The sequence below is a fragment of the Nicotiana tomentosiformis genome, chromosome 8, assembly GCF_000390325.3.
Source record: "Nicotiana tomentosiformis chromosome 8, ASM39032v3, whole genome shotgun sequence".
NCBI classification, from domain to species: Eukaryota; Viridiplantae; Streptophyta; class Magnoliopsida; order Solanales; family Solanaceae; genus Nicotiana; species Nicotiana tomentosiformis.
Window position 1 is genome coordinate 20,225,780 of NC_090819.1, and position 23,494 is coordinate 20,249,273.

General features: G+C 36.8%; 1 pseudogene; it reads left to right on the top strand.

Moving 5' to 3' along the window:
• Window positions 1-1,196: 1,196 nt before the first annotated feature.
• Window positions 1,197-22,849, top strand: LOC104104008 (MAG2-interacting protein 2-like; annotated as a pseudogene).
• Window positions 22,850-23,494: the final 645 nt, after the last annotated feature.

The following is a 23,494-nucleotide window of genomic DNA, read 5'->3' on the forward strand; positions in this document are numbered from 1 at the left end:
GACAAAATGTATACCTCTAAAACCTTATTTTTCAGCAACAACTATATTATACTTTTCAAGACAATCACATTTATATTATTTTGTCCCAAATTGAATGTATCTAGTGACAAATAATATTTGTTTGAGAATCACTTTTATCGACCACCAAGTAATGTTCTATTTATGACAAGTGTAATTGCCACTAATCACAAAAATTTGTAGCGATAATTTTATTTAGTTGATAAAAATAAAATTTTAGACGTAATTAATTTTTAGCTACAAAATTATAAACCATTTTTACAAAAGAAAATTTGTCACTAATTCATAATTTAGGGACAAAATATTTTTTCCGTATATAAAATGTGATCTTTAGTGACAAAATTACTTTTGTACTACTACAAAATATGCACAATTTTAGAGACAATTGATGTCGTCAATAATTAAGCTAAATAGTTAGTGGCAAAATCGTTTTGTCGGTATTAATAACTTTTTAGTGACGAAAATAAACAATTAGCTATAATTTTTATTTTACTTTTTCTGACAAACAAGCTTGTCACAAATACTATTCATTTGGGAACGAAAAAAAGTTCGTTGCTAATATAGTTCTATTTAGCAACGAAATAATAAGTTGTCTTTGTATATTTTTAGTGACCCTCTTTTAGGGACGAACTATTGACTAATTATTTTTCGTCATAAAACGTTTTTTATGACGAAATATGAAGATTAAGTGACAAAATAATTCGTGATTGATAATCAAATTTGTTGTAGTGACAATGACTAAAACTCTGCTTGGACTGCTTAACAGACCTTAATCTTGATCTTATTAGACTAAGTTTTTGATATTTTTTTAAAATACTTTCGGTCACTGACTCAAAGTCACCAAGTTTTAAGAGTTAGCACGTCAGATTTTGTCGTTTCTAACTGACATATTTATATCAATAGCGGTGCTCCGCTGCGCTCAAATCCTGAGTCCGCTTCTGTGTGCAAATGTTCCTACCGTAGATGTTATACAAATATTCAGTGCGGTTCTTTTGGAAGATCACAAACTCACAGAGGTTATTTCTTGCTTGTACATACAGATATGGAGGAATCAACATATTTCCAATTATCCTCCACAACATAAACAGGTTTCTACTGATTTAAATTCTATATATCTTTTTCCTATTGATCTTTGCATTTTTCTCAATTACTTATTTGCTTGTGTTTGATTTAGCTAAATGAAGGCGCCAAAAGCAGTTATTTTTCAAGATTGCTTTCTTCCTCAGGTACATTCAGTTTTTTGTTCAATTCGGGTATTTGGTGAAGTGATAACTAAATTGGCTGATTTGTGTTTAGACTATTTTATTTCTGCTCGTATGTAACCCGTGGAAATTTTGAAACTTCCAGTTGATAGATGAGGAGTACCGCTTCCTTTTGTTTTTTATTTCCTGATGTGATTGAAATACTGCAAGTTTCTTTCATTATATAAATGTAAGCTTATTATAGTATTAAAACAAATTGTCAAAAAATAAATGTAAGCTTATATATTCATGATTTCTTTAAATATTTATAGCTGGATATAGTCATATAGTGCAAAGACTTTTGAGTGCGAGTTAGATACTTAGATCGTTTTAATTTGAAATAGATATCTTAATACAGATTATGAGGACGAAGGAAGGTTTCAATTGTTCTTCCTTTCGGAATTGGAGTACAGAAAATGAAAGGAAGATATGGTGTTATTATACAATTTTTTTTTATTATGAACTATATATGTATTGAAGTCACTCATCATCACCAATTAAAAAAGACATGATAATATCCTAAAACATGAATATAGCTAAATGTCCAAACAAGTGCTACATAAATGTACTGCATTGCACTTTCGAGAGTTTCTTATTCGGTTGTATTGGAACTTGGATGTGATTCCGTATATATATATCTAGGGTTATAGTGCATATCATCTATGAGCTGCTTAAATGATGGGCTTCTTTTTTCTTTTCCTTTTTGGATTCACTATCATTAGCTTGGAGGGTTTGTATAGCTGGCTCACATTGTTTTGCATAAAAAGAAATCATTTATTTTTGAACTTCTGAATTCACATGGATTTTAAGCAATTTGTCCCAAGTTAAACAACCTGTGTTTTACGAGTGCAGAGGTTCATGAGAAGAAAGAATGGATTATTATATTGGAGTTTTATAGAAAATAGATTGAAATAATAGGGTGAAAGGAGTTAAAATAACTAGTTGACAAAACATTTACCATCTTGTGGCTGTAGCATCTGCGAATCAGATAACAATTCTGCAGAAGGATGATGACTACCAAAAGCCTTGTGGGATATTTATCTGTAAGTTTCAGAAACTTAAAATAGAAGTGAAACTATGGTGGAAGTAACCGCTCTTTCGAGTATGTTGTGAATATGATCATCATTTTAGCATGTTATACGGCTTCTTTTTCACGACCCAATTTCACCTATAGGTCGTGATGGCGCCCAACACTACAGCTAGACAAGCCAATTAATAAGTCAATCGTACACTGGTTAAACTTTTATTCCAAGAAAATAATAAAATACCAACTTCTACTAATGTGTGTGCCAAGACCCGGTGTCACAAGTACATGAGCATCTAGTAGATTATACAAAACTCCAAATGCTGTGTGAAATGAAATAGACAGAATATCAATATAAGAAGAGACACTGGTAGCTGCAGAACGGCTCTGAAAGGTAGCTCACCACTATGCCTCGGGATGACGTGGGTATGTGATGATAGGTCCTCCACTAGTACCTATCTCAGATCCTACACAAAAGTGTAGCAAGTGTAGTATGAGTACGTAAACAACGTGTACCCAGTAAGTATCAAGCCTAATCTCGAAGTGGTAGAGACGAGATGGCCGATTTTGACACTCACTGTGGGTCAATAATAATTGAAATAAAACTAGGATATTTAAATCAGCATGATTTACAGAATTTACAATAATTTATTTAATCAACGGAAATAATCAAATTCCTTCAAATGTAACAATTCTCAATATATTAATTAAATTCCTTCAATTCAAACAAATTCCAATTTATCAATTAAATCTCATTTACAAGAGTAACAATTAATTCCTAAACAAGCAAGAATAATAATTCATTAAATTTCAAAGATTATTCAATTTATTAATTAGCTTCACAAGCTGAAATAAATTATTAAAGTATCGTATAATTATTATTATTAAGCACAATTTCTGTCGAGGACGTACGGCCCGATCCAGAGTGTCGTGTACACTGCCGAGGGACGTGCGGCGCGATCCATAGATGCATCTATCCTGCCGAGGCGTTCGGCCCGCTCCACAAGAAAGGAGGACATTTTCTTATGTGCCTCCGGAATGAGAGTATATTTATTATAAGATAAATTTGGGAGGAGAACAATTTCTTTTAACAATTAATTAATTTAAACAAAAATTAAGCATATGAGATTTTCATCCTTTAATATCTTTATCTAACAATTCACAATATATTCATATATATCAATTAATATTAATTAATCAAAGAATACAATTTACACAAGTAAGGCATGCTTTGAGTCCTAAACTACCCGGACTTTAGCATTAATAGTAGCTACGCACGGACTCTCGTCACCTCGTGCGTACGTAGCCCCCACAATTTAGCAACAATTGTTTAATCTTAATCACCTATGAGGTAATTTCCCCCTCACAAGATTAGACAAGAGACTTACCTCGTCTTGCTCCAATTTAATCCACTAAAAGGCCTTTTTCACGATTATCCAACTCCGTCTGGCTCGAATCTAGCCAAAATAATTTGATACAATCACTAAATATTATAGCAAATCAATTCTATAAGAAAATACTATATTTTAAAGGAAAGATCCGAAATTAATTAAAAATTCGCCCGCGGGGCCCACATCTCGGAATCCGGCAAAAGTTATAAAATTCGACAACCCATTCAATTACGAGCCCAACGATACCAGTTTCACTCAAATCCGACTCCGAATCGATACCGAAATCTCAAAAATTCGTTTCTATGAGATTTCTAAAAATTTCTCAAATTTAAATCTCAAAACACTAATTTATGGTGAAAATAATGATATACTTGTATATGTAGACCAAATCCGAGTTAGAATCACTTACCCCAATGTTTTTCCTTTGAAAATCTGCCAAAAGTCGTCTCTGCTCAAGCTCAAGTACGTCAAAAATGGCAAATGGGACGAATGCCCTCTTTTTATAAAACTGCCCAGCAGCCTTCGGAACTGGTCCTCGATCGCGGCTTCGATCACAGGCTCGAGCCTGGACCTCGGTCATGGCCTGCCTTCGATCAAGACATTGAGGCTGGGCCTTCGATCAGGGCATCGAGCATGTGCCTTCGATCAGGGCATCGAGCATGTGCCTTCTATCAGGGAATCGAGCATGGGCCTTCGATCAGGGCATCGAGCATGGGCCTTCGATCAGGGCATCGAGCATGGGTCTCGATCCTAGCCCTCGAGCCTTACCTTCGATCATTTCCTCGAGCTGGACTTTCCATCGTGGCTTCGATCTCAAGCTCGAGCTTGAGCCTCGTCAACCCTTGGCTCGATACCAACACAGAATATCCAATAGAAGAGGAAACACTGCAACAGCTTTTAAGTCCAATTTTTTGATCCGTTAACCATCCGAAACTCACCCGAGGCCCTCGGGACCTCAACCAAATATACCAACAAGTCCTAAGACATCATACGAACTTAGTCGAACCTCTAAATCACATCAAACAATGCTAAAACCATGAATCATACCCCAATTCAAGCTTAATGAAACTAAGAGTTTTCAACTTCTACATTCGATGTCGGAACCTATCAAAAGTCAACTAATCGGTCAAACTTCGAAACTTAAATTCTTATTTTTTCGCCATTTCAAGCCTAATTTAACTACGGACATCCAAATAAAATTTCGAACATGCTCCTAAGTCCAAAATCACCATACGAAGCTGTTGAAATCATCAAAATTCTATTTCGGGGTCGTTTTCAGATAATTAGACATTCGGTCACTATTCGAACTTAAACATTTTAATTTTTCTTCAAAATTCCATATCTCGGGCTAGGGACCTCATAATTTGATTCCGGGCATACGCCCAAGTCCCAAATCACGATACGGACCTATCGGAACTATCAAAACGCTGATCCGAATCCTTTTGCTTAAAATGTTGACCAAAGTCAACTCAATTGAGTTTTAAAGCTCTAATCCACATTTTAATCCATTTTTCACATAAAAACTTTCCATGAAATTTTTTGGATTGCGCACGCAAGTCGAAGAATGATAAATAGTACTTTTTAAGGTCTTTGAACACATAATTAATTATTAAATTTAAAGATGACATTTTGGGTCATCACATCTTTGTTCTTAGGTATCATTGTTGCCTTCCTGCCTGCAGCTTTTCAGTGTTTTTCCTACTCTTCTGACCTTATTTAACCATTGTATTGTACCCTTTGATATGTATTAGTACCCAGCTGGCTTTGGTTTTTTCCTCTGAAAATCCAATTGATTTATGTGGACATAGACAGAATCACAGAACTGATGTGTTTAACTTTCCTCTCTTTTCCAGTTGAGAATTCAAACCAGAAATTCATCAAGAGGGTGGATAGGAAGATTAGAATGACTGTCTAGTTACCTACTTTTAGAATTACAATCCCAAAACAAAAAAGGAATTACAATTGATTCTTTATGATTAGCAAAAGTATTGCTATATTTATCTATTACTTAATTACTACGTTTGTATTTCTAGGCAAAAGCATTAATTACTCATGATGTTCTTGGTATTGCGGACGATAGTGACACAGTCTATCTCTAATGGTGAGGAAATTACCAGAAATACAAAGGGTCATATAAAAACCTTGTTAGCCCAAGAAAGAGAATAGTTTTGAAGATTGACAAAGGAACTCAGATATAAGCCAGGTCCATCACTGGCAGACATAGACACCGGCAGAGTCAAGGCACGTGAGGTGCACATGCAGGAGAAAAGCGTATTCTGATAGAATGAGATATCTCCTGATCGAAAAGATTGCAAAAACAATAAGGAGAAGGACTCCTTATTCAGTGAGAACAGTATCTAAGATAAGGAAGGATTTAGGAGTTGAGTTTAACTAGGACTCTTCCACTAAGGAAGAGTAGCATTAGGATTCTAGTTAATTCTTTATCTACTAACTCCTATATATTGCACAATGTTCTTATTGTACAGGTATGCACAAAAGCAGAAGTTAAGCAAGAATTGAGAGCAAAATAGCGAGGCAATTTTGCAAGCAGTTCGAGTGATATTTGAGTGTGTGAATCTGACGCTACTTGAACCAGCTAGAAGAACCCAGTTCCAACTGTTGTCTTTTAGTCTAGTTATTTGTAGTAGGTGGTTTTAACTTGTACCTTTTTAACTTAATCTAGAAGCGTCTGTAATAGGTACTTTGTGTTTTCAAGTTAGAGTTAACTTGAAGTTTGTCGCAAATAGCTAGAGGCTAGTTTGCTACAAGGGATTAGAGGTAATCCTAGGTTTACAAAAGAATTTTTTATTAAATGTTGTGTTGGCTCACTGATTTAGTAAAGAGTTTTGGGAAAATCCTACTGGGAAGTAGGTCGTGGTTTTTTCACCTTTTGAGCCAGGTGTCTTCCACGTAAAAATCTCTATGTTCTTTATTTTCTGTACTTATTATTCCGCAACATTAGTAGTTGGAACACATAGAAGAACCAGGTCCTTCTATAATCTGTGCACGCAAAAAATTGGACACCACACAACCCCCCCCCTCCCCCCTCTTGTGTGGTATTGACGTATAAAATATCAATTGGTATCAAAGTGGGTTATCCTTGAATAGGCTAACACCTTAGGAGAAGATCAAGATGAGTGCACCACCTGGGAACTGGGAAGGACAATTAACTGCTAGGCCTCCACTCTTCAATGGCCAGCACTACTCCTGGTGGAAGAACAGAATGAAAGACCACATAATTGGAGAAGACTACGAGCTATGGGACATTGTTATTGATGGTCCTTTAGCTACCATGGAGAAGAATGCTGAAGGAGTAGATGTGCCAAAGACAAGAACTGACTGCACTGCTGAGGACTTGAGAAAGTGGGAGAAGAATGCTAAGGCCAAGAAATGGCTTGTGTGTGGACTTGGTCCAGACGAGTACAACAGAATTCAAAGCTGTATTATTGCTAAGGAAATTTGGGATACCTTGCAAGTGGCTCATGAAGGAATTGCTCAGGTAAAGAGGTCCAGAGGTACTTTACTATATTCTCAATATGAGAATTTCTCTATGAAGGAAGGAGAGACTATCCAAGAGATGTACACAAGGTTCACCACACTGACTAATGAACTGAAGTCTCTTGGAAGGACTCTTCTTGAAGAAGACAAAGTTGAGAAGATTCTGACTAGGGTTCTACCAGTTTCTTGGGAAAGCAAAATCACTGCAATTCAGGAATCTAAGAATATTGCAACTCTTAAACTGGATGAGCTGATTGGAAATCTCACTGCCTATGAACTTAGAAGGCAGACCATGAAGATGGATGTACCCAAGAAAGAAAGGAACCTGGCACTCAGAATCACTGAAGGTGCTGATCTGGAGGAAGATGAAATGGCTATGATCACCAAGGACTTCAAGAAATACCTTATGAGAGGAAAAGGTTCTTCAAGAGGTGAAAATTACAACAAAGCAAGGGTTCCTGAAAAAACGACCAATGAGGGCTGCTACAAGTGTGGGAAGACTGGTCATCACATCAAGAACCGCCCTCAATGGGAAATTGAATGGAAGAAGGAAAGATCTGAACGAAGGAGCAGGAAGAAGGAACAAGTTCATCCCAAGAAGAACAAAGGATCAACAAAGGCTATGGTTGCTGCTTGGGGAGAAAGCTCAGATGATGAAGATAGAGATGAACAAGCACTTATGGCCATTGGAGAATCTGATGCGGAATCTGAGGTAAGTATAATTCATCTCAAAGACAAGATTAAATTTTTGTCTAAAAAAAGGCTATCTGAATTACTTCTAGATTTCATTGATGAATTTGAGGATATAAACAATGAAAATGAACAACTGTCTAAGGAATGTGTGATTTTGAAAGCAATGTGTAAGAACTTGGAACTTAGGGTTAGTGAGACTATGAGTGAAAATGCCGCATTAAAGAACCAGGTTCATGCATTTGAATCAAATGTCCTAGAACTTAGATCTAAAAACCTAAAACTGAAATTAGGAACAAGTAAGAAGACAGCTGATTGCACACAACTCACTCTAGAAGAAAATATAGGTAAACTAAAAGATGAGTTGTATAAGAAGAATGAGCAGGTTAGAATTTTGAAGGAAGATCTAGGCAAAGTCAAGCATGAACTATACAGAACTTATAAATGGAACAGGTCCTTCGATGCTTTGTCATGGCTACAGGAACATCACAGTATCAATAGAAGAGGACTTGGCTTTGGGAATCAGCTACCTAAGTGGGATCCTAAAAGCAAGTACCTCACTCTTGCTAGGAACAAGATTTGTACTCACTGTGGTAAGACTGGTCACTATAAAAGTGAATGTAACGCAAAAGAAAGGGCCAGTCAAAAGAACAAAATTTTTGTTCAAGGGAAGAATTGGTTACCAAGTTCGGCTAAAAAGAATTCAATTCATCCTTTTGCTTATATAAAGGGAACCCAAACTAGTTTGGGTTCCTAAGACTAACCCCTGATTTCCTTTTGCAGGTCCAAGTGAAGGGGAACAGCCAAATATGGTACATGGATAGTGGCTTCTCAAAGTACATGACAGGAATCAAGTAACAGTTCCTTTCACTTGAAGACCTCAAATGAGGTAATGTCTCCTTTGGAAATGGGAAGAAAGGTGAGATCATTGGGGTTGGCAACGTAGGTAAGACTGACTCTCACTCGATTGAGAATGTCTATTTGATAGACGGCCTAAAATACAGTCTAATTAGTGTATCACAATTGTGTGATAGAGGTAACTTGGTAGCATTCACCTCTAATAAATGCTTTGTGATTAATCTTATCACTGACAAGATTATTTTGCAGGAAAAAAGAGTGAACAATATATATATTGTAGATCTGTCCACACTGTCAGAAAATGAACTCACTTGCTTAAGTGTGTTGGACAATGATCCCCTCCTTTTGCACAAGAGACTTGGACATGCAAGTCTGAGTCAACTCAACAAATTAGTCTCCAAGGACTTGGTGATAGGACTGCCTAACATCAAGTACAAGGAAGACAAAGTTTGTAAGGCTTGTGCAAGGGGGGAACAGGTAAGATCCTCTTTTAAATGCAAGAAAGTGGTAAGTACCACCAGGACGATGGAACTGGTTCATATAGATCTCTGTGGTCCAATGAGAACATTATGCAGAGGTGGTAAAAGATACGTGATGGTGCTTGTTGATGATTACTCTAGGTTTACTTAGACATTGTTTTTAACATCTAAAGATGAAGCATTTGACATGTTCACTTCTTTTGTTAGAAAAACTCAGAAACAACTAGGTAATCAACTTGCATCAATTAGGACTGATCATGGCACTGAATTTGAAAATGCTAAATTTGCTGAATTTTGTGATGAGCATGGCATAGATCATAATTTTTCTGCTCCTAGGACTCCACATCAAAATGGAGTAGTTGAAAGAAAGAATAGGACACTTGAAGATATGGCTAGGACTATGCTTCTTTTAAGTAAACTGCCCCATAGCTTCTGGGCAGAAGCTGTAAATACTGCATGCTACATCATAAATAAGTGCATGACTAGACCTCTTGTAGAGAAGACTCACTATGAGTTACTTAAAGGGAGAAAATTAAATATATCCCATCTTAAGGTATTTGGATGCAAGTGCTCTGTGCACAACAATGGTAAAGACTCCCTAGGTAAGTTTGATCCCAGAAATGATGAGGGAGTATTCTTGGGATATCTTCACATAGTAAAGCATATAAGGTGTACAACAAAAGAACTATGTATGTTGAAGAAAGTGTTCATGTGGTTTTTGATGAAACTAACATTCTTTCTGAGAGACAGGAACATGATGATGAAGCAATTGGGCTGGTAAGAAACTTAAATGAAACCACATCCCAGACTGAAGCTGCACTGGAAGAAGGAACAAGTGATGGAACAGGTCCTTCTACCCAGGGCAACCTGATAGGGGGAATAGAACAAAGAGGAAATGATTTTCAAACCTCAAGGGAACCTGACCATGAACCTGTTCCACATCAACAAAACATTGAAGGAACATCAAGGGGAAACCAGTTGGTTGTGAGACCTTACAAGTATCAAAGTTCTCATCCCATTGAGAACATAATTACTGATCCAACCTCTGGAATCAAAGCAAGATCTTTAGTAAAGAATCTTTGTGCTTTTGATGCTTTCTTATCTCTTATTGAACCTAAAAATGTTGTTGAGGCTTTGCAGGATGCAGACTAGGTAAATGCAATGCAAGATGAACTCAACCAATTTGAAAGGAGTCAAGTTTGGCATCTGGTGCCAAGACCCTTGGACAGATCAGTAATTGGCACAAAATGGGTCTTTAGAAACAAACTTGATGAAGATGGAACTGTTACAATGAATGAGTCAAGATTGGTGGTTTAAGGATATAGCCAAGAGGAGGGCATAAACTATGATGAAACCTTTGCTCCAGTTGCAAGGTTAGAAGCAATAAGACTCCTCAGAGCCTTTGCTGCTTATATGGAATTCACCCTCCACCAGATGGATGCCAAGAGTGCCTTCCTCAATGGCTATCTAAAGGAAGAAGTGTTTGTCAAGCAACCTCCAAAGTTTGAAAGCAAGGAGAGTCCTGATCATGTGTACAAACTTGACAAAGCACTTTATGGGCTCAAGTAGGCGTCAAGAGCATGGTATGAAAGATTATCAAAGTTTTTGCTTGAACATGACTACAAAAGAGGTAAAATTGACAATACTTTGTTCTTGAAAGAAAAAGGTAAAGATCTCTTGGTAGTTCAGATATATGTTGATGATATAATCTTTGGAGCAACTACTGATAAGTTAAGTAAAGATTTTGCTAAATAATGGGGAGTGAATTTGAAATGAGCATGATGGGTGAGCTTAATTTCTTTTTAGGCTTACAAATTAAATAAAATTCAAATAGAACTATGATTCATCAGTAGAAGTATGTAAAAGAGTTGCTTAAAAGGTTTAAAATGGAAGATTCCAAAGAAATTGACACTCCTATTGCAACAGCTACAAAGTTGGATATGGATGAACCTGGTTCATCTGTTGATCAGAAGTTGTATAGGGGAATGATTGGCTCATTGTTGTATCTCACTGCTAGTAGACCTGACATTGTTTTTAGTGTAGGTCTTTGTGCAAGATTTCAGGCAAATCCGAAGGAGTCTCTCTTGACTGCTGTCAAAAGCATTTTGAGATATCTAAAAGGCACCACTGATCTTTGTCTTTGGTATCCAAAAGGTAGTAATTTCAATCTTGTGGGATATGCTGATGCTGATTATGCAGGTTTTCTTGTGGATAGAAAGAGCACCTTAGGTATGGCACACTTTCTTGGCTCATGTCTTGTGTCTTGGGCTACCAAACAGCAAAATTCAGTGGCCTTATCTACTGCTGAAGCTGAGTATGTTGCTGCTGCTTCATGTTGTGCTCAATTGTTGTAGATCAAACAACAATTAAAGGACTTTGGAATTGATGTTGGTTGTATTGCCATTTTTTGTGATAACACTAGTACTATTAGTATGACCAAGAACCCGGTTCACCACAAGAGAACTAAGTACATAGATGTTAGGCATCACGTTTTGAGGGATAACTATGAAAACGGGTTGATCACTTTGGAATTTTGTGCTACTGACAAGCAAATAGCTGACATCTTCACAAAAGCCCTAAGTAGAGATCACTTTGAAAGGAACAGGTTATAATTAGGGATGATTAAGATCACCTAAAAGGATCAGTTCAGAATTCACAACGAAAAAAAATTAAAAAAAAACAAATTAAAAAAAAATTATTGGTTTTGGTTAGAAAATTTGAAAATGTGTATATAATTAGATTAATTTTTGCTCAGACTCATACTTTCAATAGTATACTCTTGTGTCATGTGTTAAAATGACCCATTAATCTCTAATGATATTTTTCTCTATTTTGGCAAATTTAGACTTACACAAGAGTATTCTCAGTGAAAAACCTGGTTTATCAAAATAACATGGTATGTTTTTTACACTTTGCATAATTTGAAATAATAATATTTGGATCATGAGCAGAGTCCAACTTAATTCCAAACTCCTTTTGGACTTATCCGTTACAAGTGAACCAGGTCTGTTCAAAAGAGTCCCAACCGAATTGAAGTACCTAGATTCTAGGGATACAGTCCAAAGTATTTTCAAAACTGAAATTCAGTTTGATTAGACTTCCACACCCACTATCATCTCTTCCACCACCCTAACCTCTAAGAAAAGAGTAAAGATGCTTTCTCACAAGGTTGTTGCGGGGAGAGAACAAATTTGGAGAATAGGTTTGTACTAGTAGGATCTAAAGCAGGTGTTGAAACTACAGAGTCTGGAGAAATTGGTGGTAAAAATAAAAAAGAAAAAGAAAAAGTGAGCAAGGGTGTTCGAAGTGTTGTGAGGGGAAAGGGTAAAAGAGTGGTTGATTCTTCACCCACTACTGTGAGTTTAACCAAAGACACAGGTGCAATGGTTGTTTGGGGAGAAAACTCTGCTGGAGTAGAGGAGAGTGTAAAGAAACCAGGAGGAAGTGGGTCTGGCGAAGCTGCTGAAGGGCTGGTTCAACTTGGGAAAATATAGATGAACCTGTTTTATCTGAACAGGAAACCCTCACAGACCTACTGAAGAGAGTGACTAAAAGTTATAATCCAAAGAAGAAAGGGAGGTTGGTACAAGCAAGGATCATTTTAGGGCAAATACATTGCCTGCTTGTGAATATGAAGTCCATGTCACTCCTAAAAAACCTGGTTCATCTAAGAAGGTACCCATGAATAGCAAGGTGCGAGCCTTGGTGCAAGAAAGTGGGGCTAAGGATGCTGAGATTGAGAGGTTGAAGAAGAGGTTGACAGAGGTAGAGACTGAGAGAGATGCTCTCAGAACTGAGCTGGCAAGAGAAAAGGAGAAGAATGATGGCATTCTTCAGGATATGCTGAAACTCCTCCAAGCCAAAAATCAAGCACCCGGTTCTTCCAAACCTTAAACTTCTAGCCCAGTGTAGACCTTTCAATGACCCAGTTTGGGATGTTTTGTTTGCTCATGTTTTTAGTATTTTTATTTCTTTTTATGCTTTGTGGAAGAATCGTATCAGTCATCAATGAAATTCAATGTTTTTGCTCTAACTGTTTGTTTATATTTCTTTGATGGTTAAAATTCTTAGCTTGATCTATGATGATTAATCCATGATTGATTGCATTTGAAGTAGCCCAAATGGTCATGAGTAAGTTATAAAATCTGATTATCTCACATTTTTTATGCAACTTTTCGATGATGCCAAAAGGGGGAAAAGGTTGTTTCTAACATTGTGTTGATGTTGAGCTAAGTTGAAATATGGCCTAAACTTATGGAAGTAGAGAGTTTGTCATCATCAAAAAGGGGAATTTGTTGGCCCAAGAAAGAGAATAGTTTTGAAGATTAATAAAGGAACTCAGATATGAACCAGGTCCATCACTGGCAGACATAGACACCGGCAGAGTCAAGGCACATGAGGTGCACATGCAGGAGATAAGTGTATTCTGGTAGAATAAGATATCTCCTGATCGAAAAGATTGCAAAAACGATAAGGACAAGGACTCCTTATTCAGTGAGAACAGTATCTAAGATAAGGAAGGATTTAGAAGTTGAGTTTAACTAGAACTCTTCCACCAAGGAAGACTAGCATTAGAATTCTAGTTAATTCTTTATCTACTAACTCCTATATATTTCACAATGTTCTTATTGTACAGGTACGCACAAAAGCAGAAGTTAAGCAAGAATTGAGAGCAAAATAGCGAGGCAATTTTGCAAGCAGTTCGAGTGATATTTGAGTGTGCGAATCTGACGCTACTTGAACCAGCTAGAAGAACCAGTTCCAACTACTGTCTTTTAGTCTAGTTATTTGTAGTAGGTTGTTTTAACTTGTACCTTTTCAGCTTAATCTAGAAGCGTCTGTAATAGGTACTTTGTATTTTCAAGTTAGAGTTAACTTGAAGTTTGTCGCAAATAGCTAGAGGCTAGTTTGCTACAAGGGATTAGAGGTAATCCTAGGTTTACAAAAGAATTTTTGTAAATGCTGTGTTGGCTCACTAATTTAGTAAAGAGTTTTGGAAAAATCCTACTGGAAAGTAGGTCGTGGTTTTTTTACCTTTTGAGTCAGGTATTTTTCACGTAAAAATATATGTGTTATTTATTTTCTATACTTATTATTCCGCAACAGTAGTAGTTGGAACACATAGAAGAACCAGGTCCTTCTATAATCTGTGTACGCAAAAAATTGGATACCACACAAATCACCCCCCTCTTGTGTGGTATTGACGTATAAAACATCAAAGTTGTTCACCAATAGTTGGCCTGATGGTGCAGGATGATGCTGATTTGAAGAAATCTTGCTTGTAAGCTCAATTATTTGAACAGATTTCTTCTACTGGATTTTTTATCTTATTTATTCATCTATTTTGGGTGGACAACATTTTTTTACTATAGTGATGGCAGATGGGTTGATTCATGACATTGAGATCAGTCAAGATCCCTAATGCTGAAGCAGTTTCCATAGAATATGTTTTACCATCCAGAACTGAACTTATTTGCCATAGTTAGCAGTGCTGGCAGCTTGCAGCTGACTAGTAATGCTACCTCAAACTCTCTAACTATATCTGAACATATTTATGATTTTCTTAATTTTGTTTTAGCAGACATTTGTAATGCTACTTATGTAGGTTATATAACTTCTCCTAAGGTGTCAATATCACCACATGGAAAATTTGTTGCTACTCTTGATATGGGAGGATCTTTGAGTACCTTTAATTTTGATGAGGAACAATGTTCTCTCTCAAGATTTTATTATGGAGAGGAATTACATCAGGGAAATAAGGAGTCAGATAAGGGGGAGAATGAAGTCGTGGATTTTTCCTGGTGGTCTGATGATATACTTGTTGTTGCAGAAAGGAATGGTAACATCACTATGATTAACATATCTACTGGTGCTACATTATTTAAGAAGGATGAGACTATGTATTCATTGCCCCTTTTAGAAAGAGTACCACAGTTGTCGGGAAAACTTTTTCTATTAGAGACAAAACCATCCATACATTCAGAACAATGAATCAACTGAGCAAGCAACTTTCATCTTTTGGAATGAAATCATGGTGATATGAATAATAAGTTTGATTTGGGCTATTTCCGGTGGAGCTTAATTTCTTTTTCTGAACGATCCATTCCTGAAATGTAGTATGAGATATTAATCTCCAGACAAGAGTATCAGGCTGCTCTCACATTTGCGGATCACCATGGGCTAGATAAAGACAAAGCTCTAAAGTCACAGTGGTTACACTCCTCCCGGGGTGTAAATGAGATAAAGACACTACTTTTCGAATGTCAAGGACCAAGTTTTCATACTTTCTGAATTTGTAGGTCGATTTGGACCAACTGAAGATGCAGTTAGGTCTTTGCTTGATTATAGACTCTGTATAACTGGCCGTTACAAATTTTCTGAGTCCGACGTTGATGAGCATAGTAAGGTTTGGGATTTTCTTGTGGCAAGACCTAAATTGTTCCAATACAGAGACCGGCTAGAGACATTTCTTGGGATAAACATGGGCAGGTAATGATATTATTTCTCCCTATATATATCTTTTTTTTAAATGGCGAATGTTTCTATTTTTAGTTCTGGATTCATAAGGTTTACATTAAACATTGAATTGGGATGTCGTGATGCTCACAAATGGTCTTATTGTTATTACAAAGCAAACAGCAATATCCTATTCTGTATTATTGGCTATGAAGTTTCTATGTAACTAATTAGATTTTTTGGAAGTGTCAGACAAAAGCTGAAAACTTCAAAACTGAGATGAGGTTTCAAAACTTACCACATTGCCTTTGACTTCTAAATTTGACTGGACTTACTGGTTGAGATGGAAAACTTTCATTTTCAAACTGTTGCATAAACTTTTTCTAGGGGAATAAATTGGCTTGTTGCTCAATGACCCTAGCAGTGAAATTGATATGGCTTTTTCCTTATATTTACTTTTGTTTCTTTCCGTATATTACATTTAGGACTGCTTCTTAGCTGGTCGTATTTTATAATGGCCTTAATGATCTTTTTCTTCTTCACTACTTTTACAAGACAAATTTTCATAGCAGTAGTACTCAAATGACTTGATACTTAATGACTAAGCCTTTTGCAGGTTTTCTTTACTAGAGTATGAGAAATTTTGTAATTTGCCCATTAAAGATGCTGCAGTTGCACTTGTAGAAAGTGGCAAGATTGGGGCATTAAACCTTGTCTTTAAGCATCATCCTTCCACTGGTGAGATGGCTAAAAGAGATCGCCTCTGAAAATAAATTGGAGATGTGCTCAGCTGTAATTGAAGAGGGTAGCAGAGAGTTTCAGAATAATAACTTTTTCCAGAATGAGGCTGAGGTTGTAGATTGTGCTTAGCACTGCATATACACTTGCTCTGTTACCGATGATGGCTTCCATATTGTCTAAACTTCCATTTTCCCGTGGTAATTCTTTGACAAAATATTATAATCATATTATCACCAAAATCCATATATTGGTTAAGGGGTCAATCAATCTAAACATGGATAACTTACCCCCAACATTGAGAACCAAGAAACTTCTGCTTCATTATGCTACTATTTACTATCTTATCAATCTGTGTCAGTTTTTATTATTCTTCCACCTTCTCTTCTTGGCACTCTCTTCTCTCCCCTGCTGGTGTCGAGCTAAAAATTGAGGAAATTTAGTCTAAGCTTTCTTTGAGACCAATTCTTGATTCATATGTAATATAAGTTTTGGTTAATAGGTACTGATGTATTCTCATCTATGCTTTTCTGATTATAAAACTTTTGGGGCATATAAATAAAAGTATGTCAAAGGCTCGCTTGAAATGAATGGAATACCAAAAACTAGTTGAATTCTTACATGTATTTGATACAACACTTACAGAAGTTTTGAAGTTTATTTTCCTCTCTTTTTTCTCCCTCTCTTTTAAGGGAGAGGACTGGAAGTTGTCATTTTCCCATCTATAGTTTCAGATTGAGATGAAAGCTCTTATTAAATCCATGGCGTAGCTTATAATTTAAGATTGTCATACTCGTATTACTCCCATACTAGTTTGTCTTATTTTATGTGTCTGTTTCTTTGTATTTTCAGTGACGAACGGCTTGTGACTGAAAGTCATGGTGCCATAAAGATATTGACTTGTGGCTACTTCTTTAACTTTTTACGAAAGGATGATGTTGTAGCTTGTGGTATTGATTGAGTAGTGATCCCTCATTGAAGTTTGTCTCATAACCTCGCTAATAATAGTCTCCAATTATTCTTCCGTAATGGTCAGGTACCAAAGCCTATCAGCCTTTTTCAGGAGAGGCATATATATTCTGATGAAAAGGGTGTAAAGCAGATAATTCATCTCATCTTATCCAAATTTATTCGGCGATAGCCTGGCCGATCAGATAATGACTGGACAAATATTGTTCTAACATAGAATAAATCCAAATTTGTTAAAGAATGTGGCAGTAGCTTTTGGTGTAGTTGGGGAGATTTTGTTTTCATGACCAATATCAAGGAATTATTTAGAATCAATTTCTAGGGAGGCTAGAATAGGAAAATATTGTGCATGTGCATTATGTTCTAAGAAGTTTTGTTTGGATTGAATGGAATTGAGGGCATGTTTGATGAATACGTTTGCCTTTTTATCTTAATGAAACCTGCTTTTCCTTAATCACGGATAAGGACATGCTCGCTTGGTATTGTCATGTTAAAGGAAAGAAGGGATGATGTATTTGGTTTGCTAGACCTCAAGTCTCCCCCTCCCCTCCACCGCAAAGCATTCAAAAGGTTCCTCCACAGTGTGTGTTAACTTCAATTATCATTCAGACTAGACCTTCAACTATTCAATAAACATGTAAAGATGTGGCCTAGTGGTCAATGAAGTTGGTGCAAACCTTGGTGACCATGATTAAATCCCAGCAGACAAGCAAAGACAAAACATACTACATGGTTTCTTACCAACTGCATACACCTTGGTGGGAGAGTTACTCGGTAGCTGTGCTAATTAGAGGTAGCAAGTACCCGGTGGAGTAGTCGAGATGTGGGAAAGCTTGCCTGGAAACCACCATTATAAGAAAAACGATAAATAAATAAAGATGCATTCTACTTTTGGCTAAAGTGTGTCTAGATTATGTTCTGAGAACTAATGTTTTACATTGGTTGCACATGTTCTTCGAAAGTAGTGCAATTAAATTGACATATATGACAATTTACTAATTAAGCTGCTACATCCTGGCAGATTTGGAAGGATATAGAATGCTTGAATATATTTTCAACTAGCAGAATTGTGAGGCTGATATTGACATTGTAACTGTTAAACTTGCCAACGTTGGTGTCACCTTGTTGCCAATGCAATTCAGGCAAATTAAAGATCCAATGGAAATCCTGCTAAAATCCCGGATCTACCTCTGTTGATGAGATCATTGAACTAGCCAAACCTCTTGGATTGAGCTCGCACGATAATATATCAGCTGAGCAAGAAGCTATTGCAAGGGAAGCTGCAGTGATTGGAGATATCCAACTGGGTTTTGATCCATGTCTTGTTTTGGCCAAAAAGGGACATGGTTCAGTCTGGGACTTATGTGCAGTACTGGCAAGAGGTCCTGCCCTTGAGACCATGGATATTGCTTCCAGAAAATAGTTGTTAGGTTTTGCTTTGAGTCACTGTGATGAGGAATCAATTGCCGAGTTACTATATGCATGGAAAGATCTGGATATGCAAGTTCAATATGAATCTTTAATGGTGTTGACTGGGAAAGAGCGTGGAAATACCTTAGTTTAGGACTCAACTATCCCATACCAACTTCCTTGTAATCAAGATAAAGCAGACTTAGCACTGTTCTGACAAGAAAACACAGCTTAAGCAGATAAAAATGTACTCTTTTAGGTAGCCAAAGATGTTCAGATGGATGGTGATTGGAGCATCCCATCCATCTTGAGAGAAAATGGAAAACTTTTATCATTTGTTGTTGTATATCTTGATATCTTCCATGGTTACTTGAACTGAGTGAAGAAGCAGAAAGCAATAAAAAATTTATATCCAGCTCATTTTTAGGGATTCAATATGTCAGTCTAAGAACACAGGTACTGATGACTATCTTGTCCTGGTTGGCAAGGAATGGTTTTGCCCTTAAGGATAGTTTGATTGCCTCTGTTGCTAAGTCCATTATGGAGCCATCTGTCTCTGAGGAGGAAGACATCATAGTTGCTCCTTTTTATTAAATCTTGTTGATGCATTTTCAGGGGTGGAGATAATTGAAAGAAACTTGAGAAGAAGAGAGAAATACAATGAAATAACCAGCATAATGAATGTTGGGATGATTTACAATTTGCTACACAATTTTGAAATCAAGTGCAAGGACCCTGCACAAAGGAGGGACATGCTCCTAATGACATTCCAACAGACACATAAACTGATTTGCTCAGGTGATTTTGTTAATTTGGACCTATACGATCTATCTTATTGTTTTTTACCCTAGGTGGAGAACTGTTTGTATTTTGCTTTGCATGTTCATTTTTCTTATTGCTACTCTAATCTCATCTTTAAATATAGACAAAAAAGAACAAATAGACCAAGCACAATCCACATTTTGGAGAGAAATGAAAACTGAAGCTAGAAGAGCAAAAGCGCATTGCAGAGCGTTCATTTAGAACAAATAATCCCTGGTGTTGAAACTACTCGCTTCTTATCGGGGGATATGGACTACAGAGAGAGTGTTGTTTTTTCATTTGTCGAGTCCATTACCCCAAAGAATAAACACATTGTGAAGGATGTATTGAAGTTGGCCAATACTTATAGCTTAGATTGGAGCAAGGTATGCACGTTTGTTAAACCAGAAGAGTAACTGAGATAATGAAATTACAATTACAAATTCTAAGATGCTAGAAAACTAACTCTTTCTCCTAACGCTCCTCTCATATTCAGGTGGTGTTGCATTACCTGAGGTCTATCTTTGTTTCCGTATGCATGCTTGTTAAACCAGAAGAGTAACTGAGATAATGAAATTACAATTACAAATTCTAAGATGTTAGAAAACTAACTCTTTCTCCTAACGCTCCTCTCCTATTCAGGTGGTGCTGCATTACCTGAGGTCTATCTTTGTTTCTGAGGCCTGGAGTACCGATGATGTTAAAATTGAAGTGTCAAATCACAGAGAAGATATACTAGCTTGTGCTGCAGAAACGATAAAAGTTATTTCCTCATCGATCTACCCTACAGTTGATGGACATGATAAGAAGAGGCTTTCTCTAGTATGGCCTAGTCTCTGACTGATACTTGCAGCTATATGAACGAAAGGATCCAGTGCATTCTGATTCTATTCATATTGCTCGTTTTTCCAAGACTGCTGAAAAAGAAGAAGAATGTTGCAAGGTGTCCTTTATCGGGGATAGAGGCGAATCCAGGATTTAAATTTTATGGGTTCAATTTTTAAGATTTTTAACATTGAACCTATTATATATTTAAAGTTATGGGTTCAAATCTATTGTTTTTGTAATTTTAATGAATGTTTACATATAAATTTCTACTCCGTGTCGAAAGTTATGGGTTCAATTGAACTCGTAACTCTCACACTGGATCCGCCACTGATCGGGGATCTAAACTTCTAAAATATTGCTAGAATTCAAGATTTGAACTTGGATTGCTTTAATAGTGAAGTTTCTGTTTACATCACTGAAACAACATTGAGGCATTGGCAAAGATGGTCAACAACCTTGTTTCTACTCATGACGGTCCAGTGCATGATGGTCTCTTGTCTTGGCAGTATGTATATAAACATCATGTTTTAATATTGTTGACAAACTTGGAAGCTAGAGCTAAATCTGGGTCAATATTCAAAGATCTAAAAGTCTTCATTGCTGATATCGAGCAGACTTATAATGTCTGCTGCAAATACTTAAAATATATTCCAAATCCTGCTCGTCTGCACATTCTAAAATAACTCTTGGCCGTCATACTACCTGCTGAAATATCTGTCAAGAGGCCTTTTGGCTCAGATTGGCAAGTGTGTCTTACCATGCTTATGGATACTCGGCTCAGAATGATGAATGACATGCATGGAGTTGCACTACTTGAAAATTCGGAAGAAAGATTCTGCTTAGAATGTATAATGACATGTCTTAAAGTTTTTGCACGTTCAGTTGCTTGAGAAAAAGTTTCATCTAGTCAGGGGTGGGCTACAATTATTGCTTATGTTGGCTATGTTCTTGTTGGTGATGTTGCCGTTGAAATCTTTAATTTTTGCAAAGCAATGGTTTGCTCTGGTTGTGGTTTTGGAGCCGTTGCAGATGTATATGAGGAAGTCATGGCTCACTTCGTGTATGAAGCTGGATCAGTGACAGAGTTTCCAAAAGAAGCTGTCAGCATCCAAAATCTTCGAGATTTCTATGCAAGCATCTAGCAGGAATTGACTGACCATTCCTGTGAGCACCAATGTCTACACCATTACTTATCTTCTTTGAGTAAATTAGATGGTGAGTTGGAAATTTTGCAGTTTTAGGCAGGCCGTTTGGGAGAGATTGGAAGAGTTTTCTGAGAGCTTTCATCTCTCCAACCATGTTTGAGTTTACAAGTTGGAGCTGCAAACTGCATAGTGCAATTGGAAACTGTGAGAACACTGTTGCTGATGGGATTTCAAATAAACTAAATACATCTAATAAGTTCACAAATACTTTGATTGATCTAAAATCTACACATCTTGTCTCCACTATCTCGCGCAGCATAGAGATTACACCTGAAGATCTCTCGACTGTGGAATCTACTGTCTCTTGCTTCCTTGGTGTAGCTAAATTTGCTGAATCTGAATCCCATGTAGAAATATTATTGGCTATGTTAAGAGAATGGGAGGGGCAATTTACTCGGGGAGAAACTGAAAAGGATTCTAGTGAGGTATCTGATGGTGGAAATAGTTGGAGTAATGATGATTGGGAAAGCTTCCAAGAACCTGTTGAAAGAGAACCAAAGAATAATGCTGAACTTTCAGTTCATCCTCTTCATGTCTGCTGGATAGAGATCTTCAGGAAAATGCTAACAATATCTCAATACAACAAAATGTTGAAATTGTTGGACAAATCATTGACAAAGCCAGGCGAAGTATTACTAAATGAAGAGAATGACCTGAGCCAGATTGCACTTGGAGTAGATTGCTTTCTAGACCTTAAGTTGATGCTCTTGTTGCCATATAAAGTAGTCCAGTTACAGTGCTTGGATACTATTGAGCAGATGCTGAAACAAGAAGGCATATCTAACAAAATCAGCATGGATCTTGAGTTTTTAGTACTTGTTTTATCTTCTGGAGTTATATAAACTATCATCACCAAACCTTCATATGGTACAATATTCTCTTATCTTTGCTATATGGTTTGGATCTTTTCCCGACAGTGCCAAGATTCCCAGTTATCAGATATTGCATGTGGTGGATCTGTAGAAAGTGAGAATATTCATATTGATCTTTTCACAAGACTGGTATTTCCCTGTTTTGTGAGATCAGGACAGCAGATTTTAGCGGAATTTCTTGTTGCCAAGTTCATGCATAAAAATACTTATCTTAGCTTAATTAACATAGTGGGTGCTTATCTCACCAAGTATTTGGAGAGGCAAATCCAAATACTAGCGATGGCACGGAACCATTGTTAAATACAGTATCCAGTTTGAGGGAAAACCTGATCCGATCCTCACTGTCCTTGCTTTCACTTGATGGTAGATGATTACAGTCCCAGTCCTTGGTTTCCCTTTTTCCTTTCTAAATCATTGTCCAAACTTTTGTAGTTAGACCATTTTGCTGGAAAGAGAATGGTAATATATATTTGAAGGGAGATGATATTTGTATATGTGGACTCAAGCAACTTAAACAATTGTACTTGCATGTCTTTTATTATTAGGTTGATATGTAGAAACATGTAATTTTTATTGATATAAAAGTTTTTTACATTGTCAAATGGCCAAATACATAGACAGGCACCCGAACGTGGCAGCACTTTTCACTTGGACACTTAAAGTTAGCCTATTTCCTATTAGACACTAAAATTCATTTCAAATTGTGCCAATTAAACACAAAACTACTAATCAGCCAAAAGAATATATTGTATGGATTACACACGCATGATGTGGAAAAATATTTCAATTAAAAAAAACACGTGGCTTTGACAAAAACATTTAAAGTCTTTTGAGAAAAGAATAAAAAAGTAACAAAAAAAATCCCTCGTCCCCAAATTGTCACGGTCTCCCACCCACCGGTGGCTCTAACCCCGTCACCAGACGTTACCCCTGCCCCCTCTTCTTTGTCTTCTTCACATAACCTTCCATGCCCAATCTCTTTTCGGCTATTCCAAACAGATAAACAGAATAATATG